This window comes from Ambystoma mexicanum, chromosome 6q, assembly GCF_040938575.1.
Source record: "Ambystoma mexicanum isolate Mex_15411 chromosome 6q, UKY_AmexF1_1, whole genome shotgun sequence".
NCBI lineage: Eukaryota > Metazoa > Chordata > Amphibia > Caudata > Ambystomatidae > Ambystoma > Ambystoma mexicanum.
In genome coordinates this window covers 1,189,289,897-1,189,305,658 of record NC_090937.1, presented here as the reverse complement: position 1 = coordinate 1,189,305,658, position 15,762 = coordinate 1,189,289,897, and the positions used below count along the sequence as shown (strand labels likewise).

Sequence of the window (15,762 nt, the reverse complement as noted above, 5' to 3'; positions counted from 1 at the left end):
TTAAACAACTGCAAGGAACTGCCATGGGCACCACATTTGCGCCGTCCTATGCCAATTTAACCATGGGTGCATGGGAAGAACGAGATGTTTGGACAGAAATAAACCTTGAGTATACCAACAATATCATTCTCTGGTTGAGATATATCGATGACCTCTTCATCATATGGAAAGGAACCGAGCAAGGATGGACAGACTTCGTTAACCGACTTAATTCTAATAATAACAATCTCCGATTCACAGAAACACATAGTCGCACTTTGATTACTTTCCTGGATGTCAACGTAAGGATAGTAAACAACAAAATAACTAGCGAACTACACAGAAAAATCACAGGGACAAATGCCCCTCTCCATGCACACAGTGGACATCCGAAAAATTTGATATGGAGCGTCCCTTACGGAGAGTTTATTCGGTTACGAAGAAACAATAGCAGTTTGGAATCCTATGATACAGAGAGTAGAATAACCGCCCAAGCCTTCGCCAGACAAAGGTACCCTAAAAGAGTGGTTGAAAGGGCATACCTCAAAGCAAGAGTAAAGGAACGTTCTACTCTCCTAACAGGAATAGGAGACAATGATAGAAGGAACATGGAGAAGGACAATACTCGATTAATTTTAACATTTGATACTCAAGCACCAATAATCAGGCGTATTTTAACCAATCACTGGAGAATCCTCATGGCAGATCAAGATCTCAACAGAAACCTCCGAAATCGCCCACAGATAACCTTTAGAAAAAATCGATCAATAAGAGATACCTTAGTGAAAAGTTACATGACCCAGGAAAATGAGACTAACGAGATAAATTGGTTATCTAGCAACAAAAAAGAGGGCTTTTTCAAATGCACCCACTGTAACATTTGCAAATATGCCAAACCCAGGAGCTCTTTTAAACATCCCATCACCGATCAAATTGTCAACATATTGGGGAAAATTACCTGCGAAACGGAATACGTTGTCTATGTGCTGACCTGTGCGTGTAACAAGTGGTACATAGGAAGCACCAAATGTAAATTAAAGACACAGATACAACAGCATGTACGGGCTATCATCAATAACGATGTCAACTACCCAATGGCCAAACATTTCGCAGAGTTCCTTGACAAAAAGATGGACAGCTTTGGGTTTTTTGGGGTGCATAGAACAGAGACAGGACCCAGAGGAGGTGATAAAGAGAAACTCCTGAGACAGAAAGAGACTTGCTACATATTGGACTTTGAGAGTAAAATCCCTAATGGACACAACATAGATGAGGAACTGTATACCTTTTTAGGCCAGTGACAAATTGCTAGAAAAGATGTATTTAAATCTACTTTTTTTGGAATGTGGGTGTCTGTCCCTTATCGTCTTAACTCTTAATTCTCATATTCTTATATTCCTATATTCTTATATCTTATATCTTATTTTCTATCTATTTTTTCCAGTTTTTTAATATGGTATAATGAAAAGAAAAAATTTAGGATTCTCAAATCTTCTTTGTGGAATTAGGGGTAAGGAAAAGGAGAGGATAAGAATGCTGGTTATCAACACTTGCCCCGTGATCATTATCAAAACATTTTAAATAATTGCAATTCCACAATGTTTTAACTCGTACAGGATACGATTTTAACCTTTAGGTGGTTGCTTTTTCTTTTATTTATTTTGTTTACACATGTGTGGGATGTAGTTGCGCCCTCCCCCTTGTTTTTATAAACCAGAGTTTGACATACAACTGTTAAAGCAGAGCCTGAACCATTAATTGTCAAGCTAATATGCCGAAATAGATAATACGGTAGTACTTCAGACAAATCGGATGAGTCTTAGTCTGGCACTTTGCATTAGCAAGTATACTTATACAATGCATTTTACATTGACTGTTGCACTCTAAAGAGATCGGTGCAATTCTTAGTGATTACTGTACCTTAAAGATTTGGTTGTATTTTAATATGTTGCTGGCACTATGCACTTTATAATGATCCCGGCATTTCACCGAGATATCTCAATGATGAGATCCAATATACTATTATTTGGATTAAGAATAATCAGATTGTTAACAGTAGTCGTTATATTACTGAATATATTTGCATTTTGCACCTTATAGTGACTTTTGCACATTTAAAGATCGATGCACTTTACTTTGTTGTTTGCACTAAGCACTTTAGAGTGATTGTGTGTATTTCATAGAGGTACTCCAGCAATAAGACCTTATATAACTGAGGGCAGCTAATACATGCACTGGATTCTTAACAGGCATTTGGCATACAACGGGGCTCCAAGGGGAAACTCTTACCCTTCGAGGCAGACCACGGCGGACTAATATTGAGTTCGAATCATACTCAGTCTTAATCTCAGATTGTACACTCTTAATGAGAGAACCACTCCAATTAGGTGGATGTGGTATGTATAACCATGCAATTAGCGTAGTATTAACAACTTTAAGATGGCCGCCATGAGGTAGCTTCGAATGGGCTGAGTTTTGAAGTGGAGTCCCCTTTCTATGTCGGCACAAAAGATTGCCGTCCGCTCTGCCTAATGGTTTAAAACTCTATGGTTTACCAGGAATGAATTGTTGTGATCAAGCGGCGAGGAAAGCCGCGAAACGCGTCAACGTTCCTAAACGCGCATATTTTTGCACTTTGGGAGAGCCTTATTTCCATGGCTTTTTAATTATATTTTGCCACTTTGCAAGGCATTAATAAAGAATATATCTTATTTTTCAATTTGGATGTCCGGACTTTGTTTATTCTTAAAACTATGAAGAGTGCTACTCACCCAGCCTGACGTCTTCTCAGTGCTTCAAAGATATATATATATAAATATATATATATATATCAATGATCATGCGAGCTTGTGAGCACTATTTGTATTAGACTTTTTTGTAGTTCATGGGTACCATATTTACAGAATCAGTAAAGGTTTTGTTAACATCACATCATTCACTTCACTGGGCTACAGTTTTGCATCTGGGTGCGGGGACACAAGGGAAAAGCTGGCATAAAAATGTGAGGCAGAACCAGGTTGGCGTATACATCAGCATCGGCGAAAGTCTGCAAAGTTCTACTTATAATCAGACTTCTTAACATGCTTGAAGGTAAAATAATTACTTCAGACGACATCTCATTAATAAAGGCAATGCTTATTACTTTAAGAGACTCGTACATATTGCAACACTTATCTACTTGTGAACTTGCGTGTTTTATGGGAAATCATATTGTGCATAGGGATCTTACACATTCATATTGTGCAGCAACAATATACCTTGGTCCGTAATGGAAGTTCGAATATACATATATTTGATAACTTTACATGTTGGTCTTCTGGGATGGGCAAAGGTCGTCCCATTTTAATATGAACAATCAGCCTTATGGCTATTTCATCGTTCTTACAAATGTCTTAGCGGCATGGGTAAAGCAGTCATGTCTGGCACTTCAAACGGGGAGCAGGATTGGGGGTTATTCAAAACATTTATTATAGATGCAGGGGTCTGCAAGGAGACAGAACATGTTTTATAGAGGCAGCTTTGTTTTTCTCAGACCCCAGCTTAAGGTCCAGTCATCGTCAGGTCAACGATGTACTGCAGAAGGTGAAAGATACAGGGCCTCATTACGAGTCCGGCGGTAACCGAGGTGGTAAAACTGCCTGGTTACCGCCGGACTCGTATTACCATTCCGCCTCCGTGATTCCCGGAATTACCAGGGCATTACAACCCTGGTGTCCCGGGAATTCCGGAGGCGGAATGGTGTAAATCCCCATTCCCATTGAGTTCTATGGGACTCAATGGGAATGGGGATCATGGAAACACCGGCACCATCTCGTGATGGTGCCGGTGTTTCCTTGTCCGCCTGCAGGCGGGCGGTGGTAAACCCGCCAGGTCAGACCTGGCGGGAATGCCACCTCCCGCCTGCAGGACTCGGGAACGGGCGGTCCGGAATTAACAGTGGCAGCGGGTTTACCGCCACTGTTATATCCGGACCGCCCGACCTGTAATGAGGCCCACAGTGTTTGTACTGTTACTTGTTTGCGCCTAGTCTCTCGTGAGAACAGGCCTTCAGATGAGCCGCCATGGGGAGGAGGGTGAGGGGAGCGCTGGCTCGGTGATCGGTGGGGGAGAGCCGCAACCCTGCAGGCCGCTTGTGCCACTGAGGCCTAGATTGTTGTACTCAAAATGGAGTCTAGGTGTATCACAAAATGGAGTCTGTATCATGCTACAGGGAGAGCTGTGCATTCTCATGCGTCGGCCCGCAGCCATCCCACATCCTGGTCCTAGGTGCATAGATGGCTGCCAGCGAGTCATAAGCCCCACGTAGGTGAGAAATGTACGAGGCGGGGGTCCTAAAGACCTTTCCTCCCACACATCTTGCACAAGACTACCAATGCAGATTCTGAATATGATTCAGAAGAGAAACTGCTACATCCAAGTAGTTGGTGACAGTCTGCACATTCCAGACATAGGCGACCTCTGCTTAATCATCTAACATGCTCTCTACAGTGCCTTTGATACGATTAACCATAAAGCTCTCCTCAGCATTCACGCCATGTGTATCGGCTTCAATGGAAAAAGCATGGTTTGTCATCTATTTCTCTAACAGGGACCAATTCATCTAGATGGGCTCGAACATATTCCAGCTCAGCCCAATAACCTACAGAGTTGCATAAGGCTCCTTCCTGTTCCCTGTCAACTTCAACCCCTACGTAGAACCTCTGAATGAACTCCTTACCAACACCTTTGTCAAGATATTCCAATATGCACATGGCAGGCAGGTTTACCTAAACATCAATTTCATAAATTATATACATTAACTTAAGTACTGTCATTCCCTTTTGCAATCCTGGGTGTAAAGAGCCTACCTGTAGTGCACCAAGACAAACACAGAGTTCTTTTTCCTAGTAAACCCTAATGTAGAGGAGCAGCCTCTTCACTGCTCTCTGGTAAACAGACAGGTGACAATGCCATTTAGGGGTCTTGTCCCCCACACTGTTCCAATAGTGGAAATATGAGATGAACTGTGCACACAGGCAACTGTATTATCCATACCATAAGCAGAACAGTGAGGATAATCATGGTGTGTACCAAGGATGACAGAAGTGATGTCATTTCACCTATGACATCATATAGTCACATTAGAGACAAGGTAAAAATGCATTTATTATAGAAAGCACAGACATTAGGCAACAGTGTGTTTAGATATGAAGGATGTTATTCACACTTGATGGACATTAGACATTAGAAAACTGGTAGTGCTCAAATACATGAATGAAAGTATTTCCCTGACAACAGAAATGGGACCACAGCAGATGTCCACTATCTTAAAATGGACTCAACAGTTTGCCTTTCAAATTAATAGAAACTTTAAGTCTGATAGGAGTTTACAAGTGTTTTGAAGTACTGAAAACACAGAAATGTAGTGCTGTGTGCAGAAAGGGAAGTGCATTGAGCCCCAGCCAAGGTTGACGGAGAGCATCTGATGAAAGGTGCAGATCAGTTGGCAAGATTTAATAGCCAAAAATGTGATTTTCAATGGTGTGACTCATAAAACGAAACTGGCTTACACTCTGAAAAGATAAGATAGGGAAATTAACCAATAGAAAACCAGACCGTTTTATTTATGCCTTGAACACAGTGCAATAAAAAGTCTGAAGACGTCATTTTTAGAAACTTGATTTTGTCCAGTGTAAAGGTTGCAACATATATCTTGTGATTTAGTGAAATTTGGGAAACTACCTAGTCTTGCTAAATTAGCATAGGAGTCATGTTTTTCTGACCTTTAAGTAAAATGGTCAATCAAAACCACATTGAAATATAGGGTTCATATTAGCATAAATGATTGTGCAATTTTGTTGTCATTGTATAAAACCCATGGTATCTGTATCTGTGTCGTTATCTGTGTCTGTCCTTTGCACAGCGTGGGTCCCCCAAACCCACCGGAGGCTGGTAGCAGGAAATTATCATTAGAAATCGACCTCAAGTACATCAACAAGCATGTCCCAGTCCAGAATTTGCTGACTGACCTGAAGCTTGATGGATTCATACATCAAATCTCACCCACTGCAAAATCTGAACTCCTCACCAACACCTTTGTCAAGATAAGCCCATAGGAAAATGTCATGCAGCATTACCTAAACATCAATGACATTCATTAACTCAAGTACTGTCAACCCCTTTTGCAAGCCAGGGTGTCAAGAGCATCCCTGCTCAATGAGATGAAAACAGAATTATTTTTTCCTAGGAATCCATAATAATGCAGCCTAAGTCCAGAATTTGATGACTGCCCTGAAGCTCAATAGATTCACACCTTAACTATCACCCAATGCAAAATATCTCAGCTTTACCATCAACTGTGATCATTCATTGAGCTGTCGTCCATCTTCCTATCATGCCTATACTAGCCACATTATATTGTCCTCTATAGCAAGCTTAGGACGACGGCTCATGTTAAGACTCAATCCAGCTACCTCAGAGACAGACCAGGGATGCAGAGTCAGGAGACGTTGGAGAAACAGTTTAGTGTGCAGCATACAGAGGAGTCTATGTTGGCCTGGGATCAAGGGTGCTACGCTAAAGAATAATTGCATGGCACAAAGGGAGACTGATAAGCCATGTACGTAAGACATATTTATTTTAGATGAAAGAAGAATAAAACATTTACAAGAGCCAATTATTGGACAATTAGCAATTAATAAGGTCTATACCAGATTGAGTGAGCAAGTATATAGAGGCCAAGAGGAGCAAGAACGCCTAGTATAAGTAAATCAAATAGCAGTAAATAAGAGGTTGAAATTTTAAAATGATCTGTCTCCTCACACGTGATTCAGAAGGGCTATTCATTAAGCCTTGGATGAAGATAGTGCTGTGCTTACACTCCCTCGAATGTCCGAGAACAGAGAGCAGGCTACAAGGTCAACTACAGATGGGAAACTCTGACTTATGGTTGGACTGACGAGTGATGATGGACTAATTGGGAAAGTGGGGAGTAATCTGATGTGACTCAAGTACCTGGGTTTCATTTTGCTTACGTGCTTCGAACGAGCCGAAATTCCAGAGTTGGGTGAGCATGCCAAACAATCAGAGGGTCTATGGGGCAACGTACTATACAATGTTGCATAGACTAATCTGCTGCCATTGTCTCTGCTATAATCAGAATTATACGTATTTAGAGGTAGTTCAAGGTGTGCCCTACAGATAAGGGGCAGCCAATGAAGTACTAACCCCTATGTGTGCCATAGGTTCATATGTTCCCTTAACCAACACTTCCCTTCAATAGGTTTTGCAGTTTGCCACGTAGGATGACATTATAGATGACACATATTGGGGTATATAACCTCTGTATAATCAAGTTCATGTGTGAGTGTGCAAGCATCAGTCTGTTGATCTCCAGTCCTCGTTACTTTAACGAACTGAGAATAAAGTCATATTTTTCCATATTTTCGGAGTCTGTCCGGTTATTTGGTCTGAGATTTTTATTGGTAATTCCATCTAGCACAAGAGATGTTTCAAGGTACTAGATCACAATCGCTTTCAATATATATAGTAGTCATGTTATGTATTTGATATCACTTACTATTCAAAACATATTATGAAACCTTGAATGACTATTTACATTTTTTCCAGATAGAAGGGTATCACTCCAAGATGGACAGTCTGGTACACACGTACTGTATTTACTATTTTGGCATACCTCTATCAGAAATCAAAAGGGGCAGATAGCACCAGTGAGGGTTTATGACTGCCTTGCATAAAAACAAATAGCATTTTAGGAACACACACATTACTACAGATCTTTATATTTGAGAAATATGTCTATGATGAAAAGGGTTATATGAATCACCAAGTACAGAATGCACACTGGGCTTGGTGCTCATTCCATTTTTCACAACACACACCATAATATGAAAGCGTTTATAACCATGAGTCATATACACTCATTCAGGCAGCACTGGAATTTTGATGTGAGGATAACATGTTTGCCACATGTATCTCTCCATTGCTTTCCAGGACCATCGTGCTTTGTGTTTTCAGAGATAATGTTTCCTCTCCCATGTGAGTAGAGCCTCTCTGGGTTTGCAGCAACTGGGTTGTGAGCATGTCGAGTTCCAATTCACAGACATCCTCAGATAATTATATAGAGGATATCCTTTATATGCAAATGTATGCATTTCCCTGCCTGTACAGTCTATATTTTGAGTGTGTTCTGCTGTTAAGACCAGTGAATGTGCTAATGAAATCTGAACCATGCAATACCTGACAGCTGTTTGAACAATTGCTACTGTGACTTATTCAGTACATTGCTTTCATCCTCTGGGGAGTAGTCATGGAGAAGTAGGCCCAAGAGGGTCTCTTAAACGGAGCAGCCTATTATATTGCCTTCTCAAGAGCATGAAGAACAGCATATGTGTTTGAAATAAAAAAATTGCAAAACATATGCAACATTACAACAGATGTCCTTGAATACGGCTCATATAATAGTTCCTTTACAGAAGATTCTGAGTGTACAAAAAATACTCCATCAGTGAGCGACAAAGCGATTCAGTCTGGGAGAACTGCAGTACATTGAATACCCTCCAACTTAAATTTGAAAGATAACCCCCAACGTTCAGTTCACTCCCCTGCCATGACACAGACTCCACCTCAACCATTATTGAGTCGGAATGACCAAACTGAAGAACCTCAACAACATAGAACCTTCCAATCTAAACCATGCAACACCATATCTAGAAATGCTAGACTCCGAGCCAGACTTGCAAAACTATATGAACCACGCGCCAGAACACTGACCACATCTAACCGTAGCAAACCCTCACATAATAGGGGCATAGAAAAACCACACAGCCTACACCCAAAGACACAAAATGCACGTATGCACATTCCTGCCACAACCCAGGAAAAGACATGCACACCCCCACCCACCAGCCCACTTCTAAATGTTGCACTAGTTAACGCTAGGTCCTTGATTGCTCATGCCATTGAGATTGCTGATCTTATCCAGACCGAACATTTTGACTTCCTGGCCATCACGGAATCCTGGCTACATGCCGCCGCAGGACCAGCCATTATGTTAGCAACCCCCAACGGCTACACCATCCTAAGGGCAGATAGAGACGAAGCCCGCGGAGGGGGCATAGCCCTTATTATTAAATCTAACCTATCCATCAGGCTAGTGCCCTCGAACGACACTAAATCATGCGAAAGCCTAACAGCTAAACTAGCTATTAACAACTCCCAAACCCTCACTATCCACCTTATCTATAGACCTCCAGGCCCTATTGGAACCTTTGAGGAGGACATCACCATCCTATCGCACAACCTAAAACAATCATCACAAGTCATCCTGCTAGGGGATCTTAACCTAGGCTTCAATGACCAAAATGACCCACAGGCAATTCGAATAGCCAACCTACTCTCTGAACTAGGCTTCTCACAAAAAGTACTTCACCCTACCCACAACAAGGGTAGAATACTCGATTGGGTGGCAGACCACAACTGCAATGCCTCCATCCTATCGATCTCCCCATTAATTTGGACAGACCGTCTCCTTATAACTTTTGCTCTAGAAACGATCAGACCCACTACCGCCTCAGTCCAGCCAGCACCATCCATCCCAACCAGAAACAAGAAAAACATCACCCCGGACAACCTACTACCGCTCATCCTCCCCACACTTAATTCACTACCAGACAACCTGGACCCTGAAACACTAGTGAACGAGTACAACAAAGTCATGTCCTCTGCCTTGGACATAATTGCACCACTCAAAGTGAGATGCAGCAAACCTAAAACCCACCTCAACTCCTGGTACACCCCCCACCTAAAAACTCTTCGTACCAAAAGAAGACAATGAGAGGTCGCATGGAAATTACTACCATCGGAAGAAAATAAAAACACCCTGAGAGATATATCTACCCTCTACAAAAAGGAAATACTACCAGCCAAACGGGAAACCTACAACACTAGAATAGCCCAAGCCAACTCTAGCATGAAAGAACTCTTCATTATCCTAAAGGAAATAGAATCCCCCATCCCAGTGCCTGACAACTGTGTCAAAGATAAAACATGGTGCACCAACATTCAGCAAGCCCTAGCTAATAAAGTAACATCCCTCCAATCTAAAATTGCCACAAAAAAATCCTCGCTCAGTCTCGACACTAAGCCCAAAACAGACATCACCCCTCCTAAAAATAGCACCAACTACCCTTGCTTCAAATTCTCAAAAGTATCCACTATTGAGACAGAAAAAATCATACTGTCACTCAAACCATCTAATTGCCAAGGGGATCAATGTCCACCTCAACTGATAAAGGACGCAGCTAGAGACCTGGCTCCCTTTATCTCAAAACTCATTAATGCCTCATTCGCTACAGGGTCCATACCAAGCAACCTAAAAGAATCTTGGGTACTCCCTTTGCTTAAAAAACAGACACTAGACCCTGCCATACCCACAAACTACCGCCCAATCACCACTGTGCCATTCCTCTTAAAAATCATAGATAAAGTGGAGTACTCACAAATACAGAAAAACCTTGAAAACAACAATTTACTTGGAGTACAGCAGTCTGGCTTCCGTCCCCAGCATGGAACCGAAACTGCCCTCTTAGACCTAACGGCGCAAATTGATGAGCTAAGGGATCAAGGCAAACCAGCCTTACTCCTCCTCCTGGACTTATCAGCCGCATTTGACCTTGTTGACCACAAGGTCCTTTGCAGGCACCTGGATATAGCCGCGCACTTCTCAGAAGAAGCCACAAAATGGATCCAATCCTTCCTCAATAACAGGACAGTGAGAGTCTTCTCCACGACAGCGGCAGCAGACGCCATCCCCATTACATGTGGTGTGCCCCAAGGATCCTGTGTTTCGCCTACACTCTACAACATCTTTACTAAGCCCCTTTTCGATAATCTGGACCTTCTTGGTATCACCTACACTAATTATGCAGATGATACCCAGATTCTCCTACCACTTACCGGTGATTACGACAAGGATTTGGCCTTGGTGAACAGAGTGTATCTCATCATCCAGGCATGGATGGCCACACACGGTCAATGCCTGAATGATGACAAAACTGAAATCATCATCCTGGGCACACCCCCCGCCCTCAAAAAACTGGGCCCCAACTACTCCTCCTTCAATATCGACAACAACCAAATCACAACCGCCCACGCGGTCAAAACTCTGGGTTTCTACCTGGACTCCACCCTTTCTTCCAACAAGCAGGTCATTGCGGTGGCTTCAGCAACCGCCTACACCTGCAAATTGATAAGAGCAGGCAAACCCTTCCTATCAAACGATAGCTGCATCACACTCGCGAGAGCGCTTGTGTTATCAAAATTGGACTACTGCAATTCGCTCTATATCGGGGCTAACAAGGAAGTCATCAAAAGAATTCAAACTCTGCAGAACAACGCGCTTAGAGCAGCACTTTGCATTCCCAGGAAAGCCCACATCACCGCACTCAGACGAACTAACAACTGGCTCTCTACTCAGGAGAAAATCCAACTAAAAGTTGCCTCTTTGGTCCACAAATGCCTTAACAACGCTGCACCGCAGTACCTCTCTGCCAGATTCACCAAACTAAAACCAACAAGACTTACTAGATCTGCTAACTCCAATAACCTATCCATACCTAGAGTCAAACTGACTAAAGTCAGTGGCTGCAGCTTTCAGGTGAAAGCAGCTCAACTCTGGAACGCCCTACCATCCACCTTGAAGACTGACCAACCCTACCCCACATTCCGACACAACCTTCTAACGTGGATCAAAAATGCAGACACACTTTAGATCATCTACTGCCTGGACTTATCCAAGCCTAGGAATTTCTGCTTAGGACCGTAAATACATGCTTTTACACTTTAAATGCTGTATATTCCTGTATATTCTGTGTATATTCCTATATATTTTGTTGTATATTATTCGTGTTGCTCTATTTTCGCCTTGTGATCTTGTAACAAAGTTTTGAGCTGTCTTATAAAATGCGCCCGGTTACCCTTGGGTCTGGTGCGCAATATAAGTAATAAAAACAAACAAACAAACAAACTGTGAGTGCTCTGTGGATGCAGCAATGGTACCTTGGCCTACACATAACAGTCACTTCATACTTCAAAACAGCACCCACACTTTCTAAGCAAAAATATCTATTTACAAAAACATTGAACAAGAAACACTTTCACTGATACACAATGCTTTGGAATTTATTATTCTGTAACAGTTTTTTAGAATAATGATGTGAATAAAAGCATGGAAAGACTCAGACCTCCAGGCCCCTCTTCCTGTTCCTGCTCCTACCAAAGTAACTCGAGATCTACATAATAAATGATTCCTTTCTCCCTCCTACTTTAACCCTTGTTCTGTCCCCGCCATTGAGCCAAAGACCAGCATTTCAACTCCCATTGATCATGTTTCCTATTTCCGGAACCCAACCGCCACATTTCTGGGTGCTGTTCTGCTCAAACTCTTTCATTGTCTCATTCACCTCAGCTCCCTCACTCATTGCCTTGCCCATGCTCACCCTCTGCACCTGGTGCTCCTGCTTTTCCTCCCACTCCACAGCCACTCCTCCTGCTTGTTGTCTGGAACATTGTCCATGCATGCATGCGTACGGACGCACAGACACACACACACTCACTGTACATAGGAATCAGAAGAGATTAAGAGGGTAAGAAGCACTGGGAAAGAAGCACAGGACGCTCGAAAAAGAGGGATACTTATTTAATAATTCTCCTCTGCTGTGGTGGGGGCAGGGTACACAGATTCTTTGAGTGTCTGTCATTAAGCTAAGCCATGGTTTTAATGGTTTAGATACAGTACAGCCCCCCACCCACCCTTGCACCGGAAGTCGGTCACCCCAAGGGAAGAGAGGAAATGGACCCCAGGGAGGAATTAGCAGTCAGGAAGGGGAGGTGATTGCTAAGGAGAGGGACAGGGATTGGCAGGGTCGAAGTCCTCTTTGCACCTGCCAGGTGACATCAGCGGCCCTGGGCCCGGCCCGTTAATAGGGGCAAGAAACCCAAGTCAGTTTCTTTCTCGATTTTCCCCTGCAAGCGGCAGGGAAGCTTGTGTTCAGAGCCTGGAAACGCACACAGAGGATTTTGTTGAATTCCCCGTCAGCAGGAAGCTTGCCGTTGACAGAGCCATCTTCTGCATGTCTGCCGTGTAGCGCTGTGATCACTGTGTCTTGCCAAAGCTGTCCGTCTGCTCGGGGTGGAATCCTTGGACCTTGTGTCAGCCGGTTGGGGCGAGGTGAGCACTGTGTTTTGCCAGAAGCGGGCGGTTGCTCGTGGTGAAATCCCTGGACCTCAGTCAGTGGTTTTTCGAGAGAGCACCCAATCCATGCAGAGGAATCAAGATGTTGCCAAACGTTCCAGGAGATTAATCAGATTGACAGCGCATCTATCCCTCCACTGTCAGCTGTTTCTGCCATCGCCGCAGGCAGAAATAATTGCCTGGCAACCAGCCGGGTGGTGAGAAAAGCCCCAGCAGACCGGAAGTCCTGCCCATACAGTGTGCACAAGCTCCCAGAGGAAGCCTAGGTGCTTTCCTCTAACCTCAAAAAGAAAGTGCTTGCAAGTTGGCGCTGAGTGCGGCAAAGAGTTTGCAAGGACAAAGCGCATCCTTAATGTGTGCAAGTACGGACAGAGGCCTGCAGATAGGGGTTGGAGTGGGTGGGTAATCATGAGATTATGGAGCAGGCTGCTGAGATAACAGCACTGCTGAAGAAAATCAGAGAAGTCACAAAGGAGAGAGGTGTGGATTGGCTCATTGCGCAGGCAAAAGCAGATGAGCAGCAACAGTTGGACATGCTTGAAGTGGAAGATGCAGAGGCAGAAGATTGCATCCTGGTCCCACAATTGCAGCACATGGAGGAAGAAGAGACCATGACTGAAACAACAAGCAGGGATGTGCAACAGAGAAAGAGGAAGGTTGAATCATCAAGAGCCCTTTCAAGATCATCAAGGGTGAGGAAAGCAACAAAGAAAGCGGCAGAAGTGGCCAAAGAGAGGATGTCAGTGAAACAGAGGGCCCCCAGGAGCTCGGTGACCATGAATAAGGAAACGTTGACACAGTAGACTTAAGTGAGCAAATAAACAAAATGGTGTTGCTGCATATATAGAAGGCAGGATCCCACAAAAAGCGAGACTATTAAAGCAGCTATGAAGGGCTTGGGGAGATTATGTGTCAGGCAGCCTGACAATAGGCGGTCAATCCATATTCAGGAGCTAGGGGAGATGCTGGGCAAAGTGGCAAGGGTTTTACAGGGAGATACGATGCTGTTCAAAACGACATTCTCTCTGGAATTTTTTGGAGCCGTCAGGGGCGTAAACCCTTTCTCGCCATGGCTGTCACACAGACAATCCAACATAATGAATCCTCATTGCTGAGGTAAAGAGCATGAACACCTAGCCCCTTGTTTAGCCTGACACAGCGGTGGTGGGGGAGGGCAGAAAAGTTGGGAAAGAATGGCACCTCCCGTTGTTCAGCTTCGAGCCCGAGCAAGTGAAAAGAAGGAAATAACAGCGATCCCTGCAAACCCAATGAGAGGGACACACACGTCATCCTGAGCAAGAGGCTCAGGAAGGTTGGGGGACAGAGACACAGGGTAAGAACATGGAAAAAGTTGGTACAGAGATAAAAAGAGAGCTGATGAAATTATGTTGGGAAATAACGGTTGGTAAGGAAGGAGGGAGCAAGAGGAAAGAAATCTAAAAAGTGTGGGTGCACATGTGCTACCGATCGTCTATGTTCAGTTATATCTTGATTGTTGTTTAAATTAATAATAAAATACGGCCTCTGCTGCCTTGTTTTCCCACCAATATGCCTGAGCTACGTTTGGGAAGGACACTGGGAGCAGGCAAACAGAACAAGGTGTCAACAGGGCAAAGGTTGATCTATTGGGGTTTTTGGGGTGCCTATGTTATGTCTTCTCCTTCCCTCTTTCCACTGGTACATTGTACTTAATGGTTGGGAATTGCAGTGATGCAGCTGACCTCTTTTATCATATGGTGCCAGAAATATGCATAAAACATAAACAGGGGAGGAAGGATAGCCCAGAGGCAAGGCATTTGTCCTGGAAGTGAAACAACATGGCGCAACATGGGTCCGGATCCCGATCCCGTGTTTAGAAACCACTTGCTAGTATTAAGCACGTTATAAACCAGATCTCACAGCATGTGCCCATTTCAGCTGTGGTTGAACATATGAATAATATAACAGAAAAGTAGAACTAAGTAATTTTTCATTCAGGCTTCCAGAGTCCGTATGCAGGAAGCTGACCTGATCTCTTAATAGAATTGGAGCAAAGTGATTTTTCTTTAGTTCTTTATTTATATTCAAAAAATAAACACACGAAGTGAACAGTATACAGCAACCACAGAACAGAAACACCCAAATGCATCTTAAGCAAAGTGATTTTTCTATTTAGCTTCATGCGGTGGAATACCTTCAAAAGTACAATTTCCAATTGCAGCACCCCACTAAAAATGCACCCCATGACTGGGCCCGTATCCCCAATGCTGCACGGCTCAATCATATTACTGCAGCAGCTTCTGAACAGAATTGTCACAAACCTTTGGAGAAATGTTACATGAAATATGAATTTCCAGATTGCATCCTGCGTCCCTGGAGCAGATGGACTCTGCAATCTGGGCCGCTGCAGGCTTCTTTCAGTGGACTCATCGGTGCAGCGCTAATGCAGCTGCGACGAAACACGGGGTCGCGCATGCCCACGTGGTAATAATCAATGGGTACAAACACAAGCCATGAACAGTTCCGAAATGACGCCTCTCTGCACATACGAC

At 43.5% G+C, this 15,762-nt stretch overlaps 1 protein-coding gene across 1 annotated transcript in view; it reads left to right on the top strand.

Moving 5' to 3' along the window:
* NWD2 (NACHT and WD repeat domain containing 2) overlaps positions 1 to 15,762 on the top strand; it is a 935,261-nt gene that overhangs the window by 399,295 nt on the left and 520,204 nt on the right. The gene's annotated exons all lie outside the window — the stretch shown is intronic.